The 21,650-nt window shown below is 37.6% G+C and overlaps 1 protein-coding gene and 1 long non-coding RNA gene across 14 annotated transcripts in view; one reads left to right on the forward strand and one right to left on the reverse strand.

The window, feature by feature from the left end:
* Positions 1–1,913, forward strand: part of LOC138849055 (uncharacterized) — a 32,802-nt gene extending 30,889 nt beyond the window's left edge. For all 3 annotated transcript variants that reach the window (XR_011387431.1, XR_011387433.1, XR_011387432.1), the window contains exons 2-3: positions 927–1,100; positions 1,778–1,913. This is a non-coding gene — a long non-coding RNA (uncharacterized lncRNA). The remainder of the gene's footprint in view (positions 1–926; positions 1,101–1,777) is intronic.
* The window catches only part of CADPS2 (calcium dependent secretion activator 2), a 665,654-nt gene that overhangs the window by 266,676 nt on the left and 377,328 nt on the right, over positions 1–21,650 (reverse strand). The window lies entirely within an intron of this gene.

Below are 21,650 nucleotides of genomic sequence, written 5' to 3' on the forward strand. Positions count from 1 at the left end.
ATATTTTTTTAAAGACTACATTGCAACTGTAATTACAGAGAAACAAAATAATGTTCAATTTGGCACAGACTTCTTTTTTCCCCCCTTTGCTTCACACTGAGAGGTAAATAGGCATGAAAACAAACTGACTTCAGACACTGTAAGACATACCTCAGTGCTCCTTAGTGATAATTGATTCATTTAGATATATTATCTGGGGCTGGGCGTCGCACAGCAGCAGGATAAGCTGCTGCCTGTGATGCTGGCCTTCCACATGGAAGCACTGGTTTGCGTCTCAGCTGCTCTGCTTCTGGATCCAACTTCCTGTCAATGTGCCTGGGAAGGCAGAAGACAGCCCAAGTGCTTGGGTCCCTGCCACCCATGTGGGAGACAAGGATGGAGTTCTTGACCCCTGTCTTTAGCCTGGCCCAGACCAGACTGTTGATGCCATTTAGGGAGCGAACCAGCAGATGGAAGATAATACCTAATTCCTTTGCATTATAGTTAATTTGAAGGAATGGCCTGCAGTTATCTAATACGTATTAGTGAATCTTCCTGTAAGCTTTTTGCCATACACACACACACACACACACCCATATGGAGCAGGTTGTCTTGATTTCTCATCAAGAGGATTGAAACCACTGCCTGTATACTGGGGTCAAATACATATTATGCTAGAGGCTATGTTGGTCATGATCTGGAAATTATTTATATATACAGAAGGTTGTTCCTGGGTGGTGGGCATTAAGGGAGGGACTTTCATTTAATGAAAAGACTAAGACTCAAGTGTCAGGGGAGTTGCATGAGATGCCACGTAAGGTCATTCATCTCAAGTGGGGCACACAGTATCACATGCCAGCAACAGCACAGAAGCCACCACAATGGCGGTAAGGGGTACTCTAGTCCCTGACATTCCCTGTGATTATTTTGTCAATTGTTCTCCACAGGATAGAGACTTCTGGAAGATTTACATTCATTAACTTCCCAAAGGGAATCAAGGGTCCACAAAGGGAGAGAAAGAAGAGGTAGAGTGAGGGTGCAAGTGAGGAGTTCCAGTGTAATGTTCAGAAGGACATCGAAGAAGCCCCCAGGACGTGAAGACTCAAGAACCCACACTCCAGGTATCCACTCTTCTGGAATTCTCCTTTCTGACCAAAACCAGGGGTTGGGTGTTCTCGTAAGGGCAATGGTACTGTCTCCTTTCAGTAGTTTCCACGGATCCCATGAACACAGCAACAGAACTGGCCACTACTATAAACAGAATGAGTATGGGCTTATACTGACACTACGCTTAGAAATTCTAAAACCGGTCTCAGTTCAGCTTCAGTGTTCTTCTAACTGTAAGTGGAGGTAACGATTGGTTTCCAAATTTGCTTCAAAGGATTACCTAGAGGATCAGATAGATGACCCAGTATATATAAAAGCCTTTTCAGTAAGTGTAAAGACATTCTAGAGGGGAAAAGGCCAGCAACATTACCTTCACATGTAAGCCATGTCTCTGGAATCAAAATAAGGTGTAGAGTTGAGAAATTCCATTAGCTAGCTGACTCCTTGACCCAGAAACATAATGATTTACTCTAATTTTTCGTGACTTAAATCTTGTGGGGAGGATAAAAGTGCCTCATCAATTCATGGTACTGGCTCATACAGACTTAGCTGTGCCATCACAGACGAGAGAAACTAACTTAAGTCTTCAGACTCAAGTTATTTACTGCTAATGTTTAAACTGTTCCTAAGAATTAAATTACAGGGTCTGGCGCTGTGGTGTAGCGGGTAAGGCCGCCACCTGCTGTTCCAGCATCCTATATGGACGCCAGTTCAAGTCCCGGCTGCCCCACTTTTGATCCAGCTCTCTGCTATGGCCTGGGAAAGCAGCAGAAGATGGCCCAAGTCCTTGGGCCCCTGTACCCATGTGGGAAGACCCGGAGGAAGCTCCTGGCTCCTGGCTTCGGATCGGCACAGCTCTGGCCGTTGCAGCCAACTGGAAAGCAAACCAGTGGATAGAAGACCTCTCTCTCTCTCTCTCTGCCTCTCCTTCTCTTTCTGTGTAACTCTTGACTTTCAGATAAATAAAGAAATCTTTAAAAAAAGAATTAAATTACATTTTGAGCCTATCTTATGAGCTACATGCTAATCTGGTAATTTTTCTACAGTTGCAAATCAAAGCAGTGTTTCAAAATTTACTTCTTGCAACCTAGCAGTTCTCAAACACCAATAAGCCACAAACTTTTACATGAGGAACTTGTGAACATGAAGCTTGCAGGGCCTCCACTGGAGTGTCTGATTCAGCGGCTCAGGCCTGGAGGCCTGCACTCCAGCAAGTTCTCCAGGATGTCCTGTACCCACACTTTAGGAACTGCTATTTTAATCTCCACCTATTCTGAGACTTAAATAAATAAAAAACCCCAGGTGTCTCTGCATATTAAAAGGTCTTTTATCTAAAAGAATATAGAGTTTCTGATCACACAGAGAACAATGTGTGTAACTCAAAAGAAATCAGAACAATGCGCTTCTCTTTTCTTCTTAGATTTGATCAGAGTGCCCCCAAGTGGATGAAAATTTCATTAACAAGAAGGGAAAGCAATTTTTTTTTGGCAAGGGTGATCTAAGTTTATCTTTGCCAGGACACTCAACCTGGGGCTTTCCCTAGGGTATATTCAGTATAGGTGAAATAAGCAAGCACCCTCATTTACCCCTCCTCCCCACCACCCTAAACATGCTTAGAAAGACTCAACATCCATGCTCTTGGCATTTGTGTTAAAACTTTAGGGTCAAGGAATCCCCTAAAACTCTTTTATCCTTTAATTTCTATGCTATTATTAAGGAACCACAAATCTTATTTAGAATGAAGTACAATATAAATAAAGAAATAACAGAAACCAATGCTATTCTATGTTCTCCATCATATAATTCTACATGGTTGTGATAACCATATGATTCCATATGATATATATATAACCATATGATAACCATATGATTCCAAATTAAATTAATGCAATGCAGTTAACTGGGTTCCTACCATATAACCACATACTGCCTGAACATGGGTTACTGGCAGTTGAGTTGTCAATTTGAGCCTGACCCTAGAGGAATTCTTTGGAAGAAAATAAAATTTCCTTTCTAGGTATAATCATTAATATCCTTATTGACAAGAAAATATTTATCATATAAAACACTATTAAAGAGGCTTAGAGGCTAAAGCCTTGATACTGACAATCTTTCTTAGTGTTGACTTTCTTACTTGTATGTACATATCTCTCTGTCCATCTCCTTAGCATTATTATATCCATCTCTTCACTTCTATTGTGCCCCTAATTTTATATACTCACAGTTTCAAATTTTTGTAACCACTCAAATCAACAGACTCATTTTGTATAACCGAAGGGCAGAAATTCAAAGTACAGAAACACACATTTTGGTGGCACCAAGCAGTGGCCTTGGCAAATGCTGTATGGGCTTGTGAATATATTTTACCTTTTTGCTATTTCCCTAGTTTCTTAAAGCACATGCATTTCACATAGGAAATATTCAGAAAAGTGTCATGTTATTACATGCCAATTAACAAATTGCTAACATGTCATGTTAATAAAAAAAGCAATTGACCTAAGTAGAAGGGCTAATTAAATGGAGTAAGATAATTAAACAATTTTCAATATGTAATCAAAAATCATGGCTGTAAGTGTTTCACAATGTTGTCTTTTTGTTTTCAAGTATCTGCCTATCTGCAAAATTCTAATCAGTGTATCCATATGCATAAAAGACAGATCTAGTGCAGATGTTAATTTGTTGCATGATAGAAATCAGGTGTTCAATTACTAATAATGGGGTGTATGAGAGAACGTCTAAGACTTCCATTTAGTGGAACACATGCAACTTAGCCGACAAATGATTGCAAAGCATTCATACTTGAATTAGCTACTAACATGCACCCGAGGCACATCACATTCAACTGCTTTATTATCCTCATTATATAATATTCACATCTTCAGCCCTGTGTGCTACCTAATTTGCCACCGATTTAGGAGTTTGAACATTTGCTGAGATAAATTCTATTTATTGTACCTGAATTCTTTTTAAAAGATAGTTTTTTTATCTAAACGCCAGAGCACTTTAATATGAGGGATTTTGTTTTCTAATTTTACAGTCATCACCATTTAATTTTGTGGTAAGCTAAATTCCTTGGTTACATCAAAATATTCTAAGCTTTAAATATGCCAAGCCTATTTGAATAATGCCTCCCAACATCGTATCCAAGTGATAGCTTTGCAAAGTAACTTCACACAGGGGATCCCGTATGTTCACCTGGCTAACAACACCATGCAAATTTGCTTTTTATATGGTTCACTCTAAATCCAAGGCTAAAAATAGAGTTATGAATTAAGACACTGACCATGCCAAACCTAGAAACTGCTACAATTCTGAGCTCAGGTAAAAATGTCAGACTGATTTGAATTATATACCTTAAATTAAGACCCTAATATTTAGAGTTTGCAAAACAGTTACTAACTAATATGGCCACGCTTTGAAAACCTCATTTCAGATAACCACAGAAAAAACAATACAAGGATCATTTGACTGCATGACAGAATAATAACACAGTATATTAAGGGGGACTTCAATATTTTAAGAACACAAAGAGTTTTTTAAAAATAGTATAATTTTTAATTCCATTCATTTTTCCATTCCAATGAAATCAGTTTTATAATATGTGGTTATCTAAGGTATTCTATTCATTAAGAAAATAAACAAATGCTATTTATGAGATTTCTGAGTATGTGAAATATTGTAAAGCTTCCAAAACTATTCAAAGGCAATGACAGAGTGGCATAATTTCTGTAAAGCAAGAGATGCAAAAGGTGACTTTATGAGCCAAATCTGACCTGCAGACGGATGTTGAAAGCATGGGATTTTCATTTACTTATTTTTTCAAGGAATGTATTAATACATTAGATTCTCAGGGTCATAGCACATGATTGATAATTACTACAACATATTTCTCATGTTAATGTGATATTAATATAAAGGGAAGAGATATAGCATAGGATAAGCAGGGTATGTTCTCTTGAAACCCACAATCTAGACTATTCTGCTCCTTATGACCTTGTAAACAATCATGCCCACACACATGTGATTTGATTGGCCTTTGGTGGCAATTTATTGTTGTGAATTCCTGGTGCAATCACTTGAGGAGAAAGGTACTGTGTATTGCCAGGAAGTGTTGCCTAATGGTTTAGAGAACCAGCCCTGGAATCAGACAAATCTGAGTTCAAGTCAAGGTCGCTTACTTTTGGCAACTCATTGAACCTCTAGGCAGCAGCATTCACATCTTAAACTGATACCATGGTATCTATCAGTAGAGTTGTAGGAAATAAATAATATTCTGGGCGCTTCAAACATATTCAAACATATTTAAAGTGATCACCCTGCTCTGTTTTGATGCACATACAAGAAGTTATACACTGTATCAGTTTTATGATTAGTAGTATAACACGATGAGTACTTTACAAGGTAAAAGCAGACCAATAAACACATTTTATTAAAAAAATCATGTTAAAGAAATTTTATGGTTTGTTCAACATTTACACAATTACTCTATTAATATCAACTGCACATTCCCTTTAAAAATTGGTGGTGCCGAACATCATGATTTCACTGCTGAAATCACATATACATATTTGAAACTCAAACAAGAATTCCATGGCAGATAGATCTTGTTTTGAAGATTATCAGTAAGAATTTAGGTTGATAAGATGTAATACTAAGCCTTAACAGCAACAACAGTGACTTGTGCTTCTTGGGATCTATTGGAACTTTTGCAAAAATTCCACTTACTGTCTCACTCTCACTTTCCAATTCAACTTGAGGGTAAAGGAAGATAATGAAACCGTAAAGAAAACTATGTAGACTACTAGCAACATTCTCCATATAGGTCTCACATACTTTGTGTGTGTTTGCATAATATTGAAAAGTAGAGTTAGAGGAGTAGGTAGTGGAGGAAGATTAGGAGGAGAGAAAGAGGAAAGGGAGGGGAAGGAGGAGGAAGAAGAGAGAGGGAGGGAGGGAAGGAGGGAATCAATCTTCCATTCACTGGCTCACTCCCCAAATGGCTGCAGTAGCCAGGGCTGGGCCAGAACAAAGCCAGGAGCTTCCTCTGGATCTCTCCATGAGGGTGCAAGGGCCCAAGCACTTGGGCCATCTTCTGCTGCTTTCCCAGGTGCATTAGCTGGGAGCTGGATTGGAAGTGGAACAGCCAGGACTCAAGCTGGTGACCATCAGGGATGTTGGCATTGCAGGTGGCGGCTTTACCCACTACTCCACAGTGCTAGTCCCATCACATACTTAATATTTAATGAAACAAGAAAATCTACACCCAAGTATATCCAAATTTAAAGCCACCCAAAACAGTATATATTTCACAAGGATATATAATGTTCAAAGATATATGACATAGGTTGGATGCAAGTGTGTGTAGGAGTAGAATATGAATGAAATGGCAAAAAGTAAATCAAAGGAGAAGCAGGAGACATGGGACACGCAATGAGGGCCATATGCACTCAATCTCTGCACCCCAAATATCCAAGGAATAAGTCAGATGTCCAGTAAGTCCTCTAATAGCCTCTAACACAAATATTATTATTTATAAGGTACAAAGAAGAAAAACATGAGTATTTTTAATTCTTTAGCTTTTAAAAAATATCAGAATCTTAGAATTTGCAGACCAAGATGAGGCATGATTAAATTTTATGCAATAACGAGGTCAAGGAAGCTTTTTCAGTCTTCCCTTTTCATGATTATGTTGGTCTGAATACTGTCCTTAACTTCAGTGCAGCTTCAGCTGATGACTATAATCATGTGTCCAGTTTTAAGTCAGACCTGATATATATTTACTTCTTTGTGATAAGTTTATTGCTCAAGTTCATGTCCTTTTAGATTTAATGAAATATTTGGGATATAATCTAGAATATTAAAATTCTAGTGAATCATGAATATATTTACAAGTTGTTATGTAGTGCTAACAGAACTTGCAATTCATATTTATTATACTGTAACAAAATGTTGACATCATTACAAAAAGTTCCAAATAATGAAAAATATAGACATGAAAGAATAAAAATACTCTAGAAGTCTGAAAGCAATTTAGGACTTTAACTCAGTGCTATAGCAATTTAAAAACCATAGTAAGTTTTAAAATACTGTGAACTCCATTTTTTCAAGTTCAATAATCCAATAAAAATTAAATTGTACCAAATTAAAGAAACATTTAAAATTTTATGATTGTTAACCTTTCTTAATCATAAATTATTTTAACCTAGTCTGTTGTGGGTATGCTCCTGAATTTGGAACTAAATTTATATCTCAGCTCTTACAAATATTCAAACTAATTATTTCAGAATGAATGTAGAATGACACTTTAATTAGTAATGCATCTCCTGGCAATTAAGATTCTTTTGCTTTTCTCAGCAATTAAGATGGCAAGGCATATTATTAAGGTCCCATGATTCTTCATACCTTTTCCTGACAATTACCATGAGAAACATTAAACGCAAGATCACAGCTTTAATCCACTCACTGGATATCTGGTACCAGGATAAACACTTTCTCCTTCTTGGCTTGTAATTGTTCAGTTCACTCATGCTACCTATCAATCATTAATATAATCCATGCTCTGCATCACAAAAGTTCAATTTTTCATTTATATGACTTGTTACAACCAATTGACTTCACAGAAATGCTAGTTGTAGATAATTTTAATTAAGATATAATTTTTAACCCATTTAGTGATGATATGACTTTAATGGTTTGAAAAATAAATACAAAATACTTGATAGTAGCAGAAAAAATCAAGCCCAGATATATGAATTGTTTAAATTAAAATTAAATATATTAATATTATAGATTATATATTTTATATATTACATATATTATATATAAATAGTGTAGGTGGTGAAAGAGGAGAAAGAGAACCACTTTCACTTTTATATTTTATATTCCTAAGTAAATAAAATCATTTATTTTATGTACCTAAGTGAAAAAATTATTTACTTGAATGACAGAGAGAAAGACAGACAGAGAGAGACCTCCCATCTACCAGTTCACTTCCCAAATGCCCACACAGCCTGGAATGGACCAGCTGAAGCCAGGAGCCAGGAACTCAATCCAGTGTCCTGTACGACTAGAAGGGAGCCAACTAGTTGAGGCACTATCTGCTGCTTCCTCAGGTACACATCAGCAGGAAGCTGAAAACAAGAGTAGTACCGGGACTCAAACCCAGATACTGTGATAGGAGATGCAGTTATCCCAAGCAGCATGTTAACAACCATGCAAAACATCATCTCCTATAAACCTAAGAATATTTTTAAAGTGGTAATATGTGGTTACCTTTATTGTCTTTTTGATGCCTCTATTATTAAGCCCAGATTTTATAATAAATACATTTTACATCTGTAATAGGGAAACATTTCAAAATTACATGGAACACATATTTAATACTATGGTGAAATTACAGAAAATTAATGCTAAAATTAGTATGCTAACTAGGCGCCAGCAAATGCTTTAGTGATATCAACTCCTTTAACTCTTATTGCAACCTTTTGAAATAAATACTATCTTTCATTTTAAAAATGAAGAAATGAGACACACGGAAGTTAAGAAACTTGCCTTGGGGGCCAGGGTTGTAATATAGTGGGTTAAGCTGGCACCTGTGCTTGGGCCCCTTTTCCCACATGGGAGACTAGATGAAACTCCTGGCTCCTACCTGTCCTAGCCCTGGCTCTTGTGGCCATTTGGAGAGTTAACCACAACTCACTCTCTCTCTCTACATGTGCGTGTGTTGTGTGTGTCTCCCTTTCTTCGTAATTTTGACTTTCAAATAAATATAATAAATCTTTTTTTTTAAGAAATTTGCTCCAAGATCACACTAGTGTGCATTTGGCACACTAGTGCAGATTCCAGGCATTCCAACTAAGCTCCAATGCTAGGGTACTACACTGTTCTTTAGTATGTTTTAATTATGTCTCAACACATGTCCTTAATTTTTCACATATTTAACTAGAAACAAGCTTAATACCCCATTCTCTCTGATATTACAAGCAAATCCAATGATAACATCTTTGAGGGAACAACATACATCGTCTACAAAAGAGCAACTTTGGGAAGTATGAGCAGGTATTACACAATATCCATAATTGTCTTGTTTGTGGTCAAGGTAAAGGATGAACACATGAGAACTTGTCTTTCTTTAAACAAAAAGGCTTATTTGTGTCCAACTGAAAGAGACATTATGCTGGCATGATAATTGTATCCATCTTCTTTGTAGTACTTTTAACTGTCACATTAGTTTCCTATTCCATGGTAACTGTCAGATTCATTTTACATTGTTTCACCCACGTTCAATCCTCACTCACTCTGTTCAGTGATTTCTTACATCTCAGTCAACACAATCTATGTCAGTCTAGGAATCTGCCCGATTATACTGGTTTGATCTGCTTCCCTTCTGTAGTTTTTCTTCACTTTTTTTTTCAACTTTTATTTAATGAATATAAATTTCCAAAGTACAGCTTATGGACCACAATGGCTCCCCCACCCCATAACTTCCCTCCCACCTGCAACCCTCCCCTCTCCCTCTCCCTCCCCCCTTCCATTCACATCAAGATTCATTTTCAATTCTCTTTATATACAGAAGATCAGTTTAGCATATATTAAGTAAAGATTTCAACAGTTTGCACCCACATAGAAACACAAAATGAAAAATATTGTTTGAGTACTAGTTATAGCATTAACTTCACTTTTCATAAGAGGGGTTGACCCCTTTAACCTTCTTCAAAATGCTTATGCTCCATATTTGCTTAGTTTAACAAACACTGCTAAATACATATGGTTCTCACACCAACTACCTACAAAGAGAATATTTTTTGTTACTATCTTCAAATAATCATTGTGTTCCTGTTCTTTCACTGACTAATGAAAACTACATCCAACTGTTTCCAGAAGCATTCTTGTGGGTGGGTATATTAAAACTTTCAAGGAAGTGTAAAGTAAGTGAAAACAAACTTTCTATTTTTAAAAGAAAAATGTTTATGAGTTCTGGTGCACTATTTCTTTTCGGAAAGAGCTTTAAAGCACTAGCAAAAACAGTTTTTGTTAATTGCCTATTAATGACTTCTTTCCAATTGGATATCAATCTCAATCAACGATTTGACAGTCCATTACATTCTTTAGATGGGTATGCTTTTGAAAGCTTAAATAATTTTCCATTTTATACTTTTCCCACTATCAGGTTAATAGCTGTTCCATTTCAGTACAGGTAATAATTAGCTCTACAGGATTTAATGCATTTTTCTGCTAACTGATGTCTCCTTTTCAGTATCACTAACTTTACAGAAAATGTAATTCCTTTACTTATTCATTCAAAGAAGCTGCCACATATTAAGTTTACCCTGGAGTGGTTAAGGGTGCTGACTCCCCAGAACAGCAGTTTTGTAGGAGGGAGCTACAAAATTATAGTACTGTATTATTATAATTAATTTTAAGCACTTATGATTTAATACTGCATCTTTACATTTCTCTTTACTGCAAATGGTACCACGTACAATCTGTGTTTATGTGCATAACTTCTGATAAATTTCAACTTTTTAAAATTAAGTTATACAAGTTTCATATATTTCATATATATATCCAGGAACAAAGTGGGGCTTCCCCTTCCTCTGGCCCACATTCCAACCCTTTCCCATCCCCTTTCAGATTCCCATTCTTATGTTTTGTGATTATCAGTTTACTTAGTGATCTTATAGTTAGCCCTACTCTAAGTAGAGGAGTTCTGCTGATAGTATAGAGAAAGAAAACAAAACAAATGATTTTTCTACAATTGAAGAGGAAAAGGCTATATTGGCGGGGGGGGGTGGGGGGCTCCAATCGAAAAGGAAACAAAGTTGCTAAGCCTTTGCTCGAGTTTGCCACACTTCCGAATTTCAGTGACTCAGTGTTTCCAACAATCCAAGATGGTCCCTGGGGGAGGTACCTAGCCTGACAGGAGACTTCCATACTCGTGAACAGTATGAGTCCTTGGCTGTGATTGGCCCTTGAGGGCATGCCCGGCTCGTGTTCTGCCTTACTTTTCAGCTGGTTGGCTTGGTTCCCTTGTGCCCTGGACAGCCCCATTTCTGTGTCTATAAAAGCTTTTTCCCTCCCAATAAAGTCGAGAACCCTGCTGCGCCCTGGGCGTTGACTGATCTGTTGGCCCTGAGGAGCTCTATTGGACCTGCTGCCCTGTGACGAGCAGCAGCTATAAATAATCATCCACTCTCCAATGACTATTTCACTCAAATACATTACATTTCAGGTATCCTATTAGTTGCATCAGATCAAGGAAAATATATGATATTTGTCTTTTTTAGGACTGGCTTATTTCACTGATATAATGGTTTCCAGGTGAGACCATCTTATTGCAAAAGACATGATTCTATTTTTTTTTTTACAGCTGAGTAATACTCCATAGTGTATATATACACCATAGTTTCTTTATCCAGTCACTAGTTGATTGACATCTAGGTTAATTCGATAGCTTAGCTATTGTAAGTTGTGCTGCAATGAACATGGGAGTATAGATATCTCTCTCACGTACTGATCTCTTTTGGTTTGGGTAAATTCCCAGGAGTGGGATGGCTGGATTGTATGGTAGGTCTATATTCAGGTTTGAGGTATCTCCATACTGTTTTCCATGGTGGTTGTACCAGTTTACATTCCCACCTGCAGTGGATCAGAGTACCTTTTCCCCCACATCTTCCCAGCATTTGTTTTCTGTGGATTTCTGTATGCTAGCCATTTTAATTAGGATGAGGTGGAACCTTGCTCTGGTTTTGATTTGCATTTCTATGATGGCTAGTGAATCTGAGCATTTTTGCAAATGTCTGTTGGCCATTTGAATTTCCTCTCTTGAAAAATGCCTGCTTGTGGGGCTGGCGCCATGGCTCACTTGGTTAATCCTCCATCTCCGGTGCCAACATTCCATATGGGTGCCGGGTTCTAGTCTCGGTTGCTCCTCTTCCAGTCCAGCTCTCTGCTGTGGCCTGGGAAGGCACTGGAGGATAGCCCAAGTGCTTGGGCACCTGCACCCAGGTGGAAGACCAAGAAGAAACACCTGGCTCCTGGCTTTGGATCAGTATAGCACCGGCTATAGCGGCCATTTGGGGGTGAACCAATGGAAGTAAGACCTTTTTCTCTCTCTAACTCTGTCAAATAAATAAATTTTTTTTAAAAAATGCCTGTTTAAGTCCTTTGCCCATTTCTTTACTGGATTGTTTGTTTTGTTGTTACTGATTTTTTGAGCTCCTTATATATTCTGGATGTTAACTGTTTATCAGATGTACAGTTTGCATATATTTTCTCCCATGCTGTCGGTTCCCTCTTCCCTCTGCAGAGTGTTTCTTTTGCAGTGCAGAAGCTTCTCAGCTCAATGTAATCTCATTTGTCAATTTTGGCTTTGATTGCCTGTGCTTCTGGGGCCTTTTCAAAGAAGTCTTTGCCTATGCCAATACTTTGTAGAATTTGCCCTATGTTCTCTAATAATTTGATGATATCAGGTCATAGATTTAGGTCCTTGATCTATTTTGAGTGGATTTCTGTGCAGGGTGTAAAGTAGGGGTCTAATTCATACTTCTGCATGTGTAGATCCAGGTTTTTCAGTACCATTTTTTAAAGAGACTGTCTCTATTCAATGGATTTATTTCGGCTCCTTCATCAAATATAAGTTGCCTATAGGTGCATGGATTGATTTTTGGAGTTTCTATTCTGTTCCATTGATATATAAGTCTGCTTTTGTGGCAGTACCAAGCTGTTTTGATTCTAACTGCCCTGTAGTATATCTTGAAATCAGGTATCATGATGCCTCCAGTTTAGTTTTTGTTGTATAGGGTTGCTTTAGCTATTTGAGGTCTCTTGTGTTTCCATATGAATTTCAGCATTGTTTTCTCTATGATCTATGAAGAATGTCATCGGTATTTTGATTGGGATGGAATTGAATCTGTAAATTGCTTTTGGTAGTATGGACATTTTGATGATGTTGATTCTTCCAATTCATATGGAAGATACTTCCATTTTTTAATGTCTTCTATTTCTTTCTTTAGTGTTTTGTAATTTTCATCATAGAGATCTTTGAAATCCTTGGTTATATTTATTTCAAGGTATTTGATTTTTTGTAGCTATTATAAAAATTTACGGATTTTACAAGTTCTTTCTCAGCCATGGCATTGTTGGTGTATAAAGGCTATTGACTTTTTCTGTGTTCATTTTATATCCTTCCACTTTACCAAACTTATGAGCTCCAGTAGTCTCTCAGTGGAGTTTTATGGATCTCCTACATATAGGATCATGTTATTTACAAATAAGGATAGTTTGAGTTCCTCTTTTTTAATTTGCATCCCTTTGATTTGTCTTGCCTAATGGCTCTAGTTAAAACTTTCAAGGCTATATTAAATAGCGATGGTGAGAGTAGGTATCCTCATCTACTTCCAGATCTTAGGGGGAATACCGCCAGCTTTTCTCCATTCAATATGATGCTTGCTGTGGGTTTGTCACATACTACCTTGATTGTGTTGAATGTTCCTTCTATCCACATTTTCCTTAAGGTTTTCATCATGAAAGGATGTTATATTTTATCAAATGCTTTCTCTGCATCTATTGAGATAATCATCTGATTTTTGTTCTTCAGTTTGTTAATGTCTTGGATGTATCACATTGATTTGTGAATGTTAAACCATCCTTGCATTCCAGGGATAAATCCCAATTGATCAGGGTGGATGATATTTCTGATGTGCTGTTAAATTCAATGAACTAATAATTTGTTGAGGATTTTTGCATCTATGTTCACCAGAGATATTGGTCTACAGTTCTTTTTCTCTGTTGCATCTTTTCCAGGTATAGGTATTAAGGTGGTGCAGGCTTTGTAGAAAGAGTCTGGGAGGATCCCTTCTTTTTCATTGCTTTGAATAGCTTGAGAAGAATTGAAATTAGTTTCTTTAAATGCCTAGAATTCTACAGTGACACTGTCCAGTGCTGGGGTTTTCTTTGTTGGGAGGGTCTTCATTAGTGATTCAACCTCTGTCTTGGTTATTGGTCTGTTTAGATTTTCTCCCATCCAAGTACTAACCAGGCCTGACCCTGCTTAGCTTCCAAGATCAGACGAGATCGGGCACGTTGAGGCTGTAGACGGTCTGTTTAGATTTTCTATATCTTCATGACCTAACTTTGGTAGACTGTCTCTCTCTAGGAATCTATCCATTTCTTCTAGGTTTCCTAGTTTGTTGGCGTTCAGCTTTTTGTAATAATTTCTGATGCTTCTTTTTTATTTCTGTGGTATCTGTTATTATATTTCCTTTTTCATCTCTGATTTTATTGATTTGGGTCTTTTCCTTCTTTTTTGGTTAGTTGTGCCAATGGTGTATCAATTTTGTTTATTTTTTCAAAAAACAGCTTTTTATTTCACTGAGTTTTTTTGTATTTTTGTTTCAATTTTATTTTTTCTCTATTTTTAATTATTTCTTTCCTCCTACTAGTTTTGGGTTTGGTTTGTTGTTGATATTCTAGGTCCCTGAGAAGCACTGATAGCTCACTTTCTTGGTACCCTTTCAGTTACTCACATAGGCACCGAATGCTATGAACTTCCCTCTTAACACTGCTTTTGCTGTATCCCATAGGTTTTGATATGATGTATTGTCATCTTCATTTGTTTCCAGAATTTTTTTTATTTCTCCTTTGATTTCTTCTATGACCCACTGCTCATTGAGGAGCATGTTGTTTAGTCTCCATGTGTTTTTGTATATTCTATAGATTTTTGCATTGTTGATTTCAAGCTTTATTCCATTGTGGTCCAAAAAGAGGAATGGAATGATTTAGATTTTTTTAAAATTTGCTGAGACTTGCTTTGTGGCCTAACATATGGTGTAACCTAGAGAATGTTCCATGCACTGATGAGAAGAATCTGTATTCTGCCACTGTGGGGTGAAAGGTTCTGTAGATATCCATTAGATCCATTTGATCTATAGTGTTGATTAACTTTGTTGTTTCCTTGTTGATTTTCTGTCTATCCAGAAATGGTTGATCTTTCTGGATCTTTCTTCTGTCCATTGTTGAAAGTGAGGTACTGAAGTCCCCCATTACTATTGAATTAAGAGTCTATGTCTCCCTTTAGGTCCATTAATATTTTTTTCAAGTAGCCAGGCACCCTGTATTTGGGGGCATATACATTTATTATAGTCACACCTTTCTGCTGGATTGATCCCTTAATCATTATATATGCCCTTGTCTCTTTTGTTATAGGAATGTCTATTTTGTCTGATATTGGGGCGGCAACACCAGCTCTTTTTTGGTTTTTGTTAGAATGGACTATCTTTTTCCATCCTTCCACTTTCAGTCTGTGGGTATCTTTGTTGCTGAGATGTGTTTCTTGTAAGCTGCAAATAGATGGGTCTTGTTTTTCAATCCATTCAGCCAATCTGTATCTTTTAACTAAAGAATTGAGGCCCCTTACATTCAAGGTGACTACTAATTAGTAACAACTTGGCCCTGCCATTTTTCCATAAATAATCCTATTGTTTACTTAGGATTTCTTTTGTATTTCCACTGGTGGTTTTTCTGCCTTTCCATTCTTTCATCGTGATGTCTATCTTTCTGTGTTTCTGTGTGTAGCACATCCTTAAGCATCTTCTGTAATGCTGGACAAGTGTCGACAAACTCTTTTTTGTTTGCTATGGAAGGTCTTTACTTAACCTTCATTTATAAATGCAAGTTTTGTGGCGTACAATATTCCAGTTTGACAGTTTTTGTCTTTTAAGACTTGGACTGTATCTTGCCAATCCCTTCTAACCCATAGGGATTCTGATGAGAAATCAACTGTGAGTTTAACTGGAAATCCTCTGAAAGTAAATCTGACGTATCTCTTATGCCCATTTGATAATCTTCTCTTTGTTTTACTGTGGAAAGTTTGACTACAATGTGTTGTGGTGAGGGTCTTTTCTGGTCATGTCTGTTAGGAGTTTTATGTGCTTCTTCTTCTACTTGAACACCCCTTTCTTTCTTCAAATTGGGGAAGTTTTCTGTAATTATTTCACTAAATAGGCTTTCTATTCCCTTCTATGTTTACCCTCCTTCAGGAATTCCTAAGATCTGTATGTTGGGTTGCTTGATAGTATCCCACAGATATCCAACACTGTTTTTAAGTTCTTGATTTTTCTTTTTTCTTTTTTTTTTTTTTTTTTTTTTTTTGCCTGACTCCAAGATTTCCATTGATTTGTTTTCTAGTTTGGATATTCTTTCTTCTGCCTCATCAAGTCTGCTGTTAAGACTTTCCATTGCATTTTTCATTTGATCCACTGAGTTCTTAATTTCTAAAATTTCATTTTGATTTCTCTTTATATTCTCAGTTTCTTGGGAAAAATTTTCATTGATGTCATGTAGGGTTTTATTTGGTTCATGGATTTGCTTATGATTTTTTTTGAGTAATCCTATGATTAATTTTCTAAATTCCATTTCTGGCATTTCCTCAATCTCTTCGTCTTTGCATTCTAATATTGAAATGTTGTTGTGCTCCTCTGGGTGTGTGTGTGTGTGTGTCATGGTGACTTCCTTATTCTTGTTTCTTGAATTTCAGCTCTTCTTTTTCAGCATTTGTGGAGTTGATTTTTAATTTTTTCTTCTGTTGGTTTTTATCTTTGGGGTTATGCTTCTGTGGCTTCATGCCCTTTCAGTGAAGAGCAGGTATGTGGTGGTTGTGGCCAGGGGGATCTGGTCAATATTCTGAGATGGGGTGAGTTTTCAAGGTTAAAACCCAAGCTGGGCATGTTAGAACTCCAATCCCAGCTATGCCCTACAGCTTTTCATGTAGCCACAGAAGCCCTAAGGTTTCAGCACATAAAAAAACTCCCACAGATGCTGAGACCAGAGGGTACTGTTGGTGTGGATGCCCCTCTGTCTCTTGTAGGTGCCCAGCCATCTTCTCACCAAGCTCTGAGGCAGTGGGGGCTGCAGGCTGTTCTGCTGCTCTGGATCACACTCACACATTAGAGTCACTGGTTTAACACATCTCTACCTACTGCTGCTGCCAGCGCTGCATTCAGGTGTCCTGTCCAGCAAGTTGTTACATGCATGCCCATAGGCTTCCACAGTCGCAGTCCTAGTATAAAATGGCTCCCACCTTCTTTCAGCCAGACTGTGGATTCCATTTTGGAGAGATTGGTTTGAAACAATTGCCCCTCTCTACTTCCATTAGGACCACAGGCAACTGTCAGCAAACTCTAGCTCCCTGGGCTCTGGTCTGGAGCCATGCTACGTTCTCTCTCTGGCTCTATCCCCATGGGTTGGTGCAGTCCAACACCTCCCTGCCCCTTTCTCAAAATTCTGCGGTCTTTCTTCATTCATTGGTAGTTCATGGCTGAGACCCCTGCATCAAAAGACAGATTAAGAAGAGAAAAGCGTGCAATTTTATGTAACGTAGATCTTACATGATACAGGAGCCTTCAGAAAAGGGGATCTAAAGAAACAGGAAAATTGCTTGTGTTTATGAAAATCTTGTAAAATTATGTTTGGAATACCAATGGGTATGATCTAACCATAATATTTAGGGGAGTGAGGGACTTAGAAAAGCTTATTGTATCAGAGGGGACCATGCTTGTGTAAGGGAGGAGGAGGTGTGGATTTGGGAGCCCTTTTATTGGGCCCATTTATGTACCACAACTTGTGCAGAGAAATTTCTAAATTCATTTATCCTCTCCTTTAATATGTCAAAGAGCAGATATAGTGGACATAATAATATACTTTAAATAAAGAAGGTTCTAGGTAGCTGGAAAGGAGGCATGAAACCCACTAATTTAAGGAGGCAGTGTATATGTTCTGGGAACTAACTATGGTGAAAACAAGAGAGATGAAAACTGGGAAGGTGTGGGGAGCAATTCGGACTAGACTAAGTTACTGGAATTAAGACTTATTCTATGCATCTGCTCTCCCACAATATGGCGCTGGGAGAGAAGAAAACAGCTTTTACACAGCTGCCTCCAGTTCAGCCAATAAACTGTAGGACTTGCTCCTGATTGGAGGAGAGCAGCGTACTCGGCGTGTGGGCAGCCGAGTTGGGATTGGCAGAGGAGGACTATAAAGGAGGAGAGAGACGGCATGCACCAGGAACATCTAAGGGGAACATCTAAGGGGAACACCTGTGCAGCCCCCGAGAGAGCCGGCCGGCGGTGTGCCGCTCCCCTGCGGAAGTGGGGAATGTGGCCAGGGGGAACTGCCCTTCCACGGAGGTGGAAGGGATAGTAGCCAACCCGGGAAGAACCAGCAGCAAACCCGGGGAGGGCCGAGCAGACAGAAAGAACAGCGCAGGGTCCTGTGTTGCTCCTCCATGAAGAGGGGGAGCGACAGGAAGGCATGTTTTTGGAGTCAAAGAGAGTAACTTCTGTGATCTGGAAATCTGTCACTCAGGCTGTGCTGTATCCATGTGGGAGTGATCCCAGAGGGGGCACCAGAGACTTTTTATATTGATGTGCAGTAAGAATGAAATTACTTGCAGTTAGCTGGGAGTTTGCACTCCAGGGAAGGGAAGGCAAAGGAAGGGAAGAGAGAAGAGAAGGAGGGAAGAGAGGAAGGGAGGAAGAGAGAAAGGGAAGGAGAGAGGGAGGAAGGAGTGAGAGGGAGAGAGAGGGAGAGAGGAAGCAGAGGGGGGAGAGGGAGAGGGAGAGAGAGAGAGAGAAAGGAAATAGAGATTTTCCTTTTGCTGGTTCACTCCTCAAATGCCTGTAACACCAGGGCTGGGCCAGGTCAAAGCTCAGAGTCCAGAATTCAATCCAGGTCTCCCAGAACTCAACTCAAGAACCTGAATACTTGAGTCATCATCTGTTATCTCAGGATGTGCATTTGCAGAAAGTGAGATTGGAAATGAAGCCAGGACATGGAGGAAGCACTCCGATATGCCATTTGGGCATCCCAAGCAATGACCAAACTTCCATGCCACAAACCCGCCCCTAAACAACTTTCAAAAAAGACAGTCTCACTGCAGAGAATAATGACTTTGAATTTAAAGTTTTTGGGAAAGTGTATTTTTTTCATACAAGTCTTTGGATTTACAATAATCACAGAGAAATTTGTGGATTAATTTAACTTCTTGTAATTCTGTTGTGTTAAGAATATTTGAAACACAATCCATTAACTTTACATAACAGTGGTACCAATCAGTACTGTAATTTGAAGTTTACAACAGAAAGATCAGTCCAACATTTAATTTGAATATAAAAGAACTGAACATATTTCTGCAGTCTATCTTTGTTTAAAATTTTATTTATTCACTCACCAAATATTTGCATGGCTTCTATTAAGTGCTAGGCAATGATCTAAAAATTGGGTCTCTAAGAACCAGTAAAATAAAGTTCCTATTTTTGGAAAGTGTATTGGTTGTGGAGCTAGCAGTAGCAAACCACACCATGGAGATAACACTCTGGTTGAGGAGTTGACCAGTAAAGAATAAACAATGTGACATCAGGTAATAAGAGCTTAAAAAGAAGGAACAGGTGAAAGGTAAAGAGGGTTGGTAGCAGGCAGCTAAGCACACTTTGTAGGGTGGATAACAGGCTTCTCCTTAGTGATGTCTCTGAGGGGAGGAGCATTCTGCAGTAGTGTCAGCAAAGGGCAAGATGTTCAGATCCCTAATCTTACCAACAGCAATCTTTCCCATTGACTATCTTTATAAAACATTAATATATATAATTATACAATGACTATCTTCATAAAACATTAACATATGTAATTATACAATTATTCAACTACATGAACACCTTGGGTGCTATGGTAACTATAAAATAAAAGCCATCTAGTAAGTATTGAGAATAAGACGTTCAGCTTATCACTGCCTCCTTAAATGAAGCATATATAAAACTACAATTTAAAATATACAAGGAAGTGTTGAGTTGAAATTAAAACTAATTTACTTGGAATATAAGAGCTAGTGAGATCAACAATGTATTCATCATATAACTGGGAGAATGAATAAGACCTAGTAGACTATCCAGATCATGTTATACTTGTTTGAGCTACGCAGATCTGGTTGTACTTGTTTAATGATATAACTAAGAGGATTAAAAGTTAGGTTAACAATTGCAACTAAAGCCAAACTTGTTATTGAAAAATATGAGTTGAAAGCACTGGCAGTTTTGAAAGTAAGTTACATTGCTTGAAACTAAAATGAGAGAAAACATTCTCTCATTCCTATCACTAGCCATGAAATTCTCTCCAAGTATCGTTTCTTATAAACTGAACTTATTCCTTAGATAAATCATTGGAGTCAGTTGTTCAGACATAGTTCAAAAGATCTTAGGTAATATTTTCATTTTAGCCCTTGGATATAGAAGACAAATTTAGCAAAAAAAAAAAAATTCTCAAAGAGAAACAAACTACCCTCCCTACATTCATGGTATCTGTCAAACAAAAATGTACCCTAAAGAGTACATAAACAGGAGTGTCAATTTATAAAGTCAACGACAGGAGTCACTGTGCACTTACTCCTCATGTAGGATCTCTGTCCTTAATGTGCTGTACATTGAGATTTAATGCTATAAAGAGTACTCAAACAGTATTTTTCACTTTGTGTTTCTATGTGGGTGCAAACTGTTGAAATCTTTACTTAATATATACTAAACTGATCTTCTGTATATAAAGAAAATTGAAAATGAATCTTGATAAGAATGGAAGGGGAGAAAGAGCAGGAAAGGGGAGGGTTGTGGGTGGGAGGGAAGTCATTGGGGAGGAGGGGAAGCCAATGTAATCCATAAGCTGTATTTTGGAAATCTATATTCATTAAATAAAAGTTAAAAAAAAACAAAAATGTAAACTAAAGCTTAAGAGTTAAGCAAATGGTCTTACTGGGGAAAATAACTTTAATACACTCAAGAAATTAGTGGAGATTTGTACACTATTATTTTCTCATCTAGCACAGCATTTTCCTCTGAATAGAGTCAAGTAACATAACTAAACCTCGAAGAATGCTATATTTCAAGAGACTACAGTTTTTAAAAATACTTATTTTTTAAAAAAAGGAAATTTACTATGTAACAGACACTGTGCTTCATGCTGTATGGGTGTTTCTTACTTCGTATTCAGGACAACCCCACTTTATGGTTGAGGAAAGTGAGGCTATAATTTAAATAAGTTGACCAAGTTTGCCAATAAGTGACAGGGCTAGAACTGGAACCCAAGTGTGTCTAAACCCAAGCTTTACGAAAACAATCTGGCTTGCAAATCATTTCACTGTTTCTATCTTGCTTTAGAATATGAAACTCAATGCAGTTTTCTTTAAGGAAAATCATTTTAGGCCAAAAAAACCAAAAAAATAGACTTCATGTATACCATGGTGATCATATTTAATAACAATGTATTCTTCCTTGGAAAATTGCTAAGAGATTAGATTTTAAGTGTTCTTACCACACATATACAAATAAGTACATGGAGTAATGCACATATAAATTAACTTAATTCTGTACATTAACTATTTATAAAACTTTGATATATAGTATTAATAAAAAGTTTTCACTATTATTTTTTTTTTTAAAAATGTGTTCCCAAACAGGAGAGGGAGGAGGAAGAGGGGTAGGAGGGCAGGTACGGTGGGAAGAATTACTATGTTCCTAAAGTTATGT

The sequence above is a fragment of the Oryctolagus cuniculus genome, chromosome 3 (assembly GCF_964237555.1).
Source record: "Oryctolagus cuniculus chromosome 3, mOryCun1.1, whole genome shotgun sequence".
Lineage (NCBI taxonomy): Eukaryota > Metazoa > Chordata > Mammalia > Lagomorpha > Leporidae > Oryctolagus > Oryctolagus cuniculus.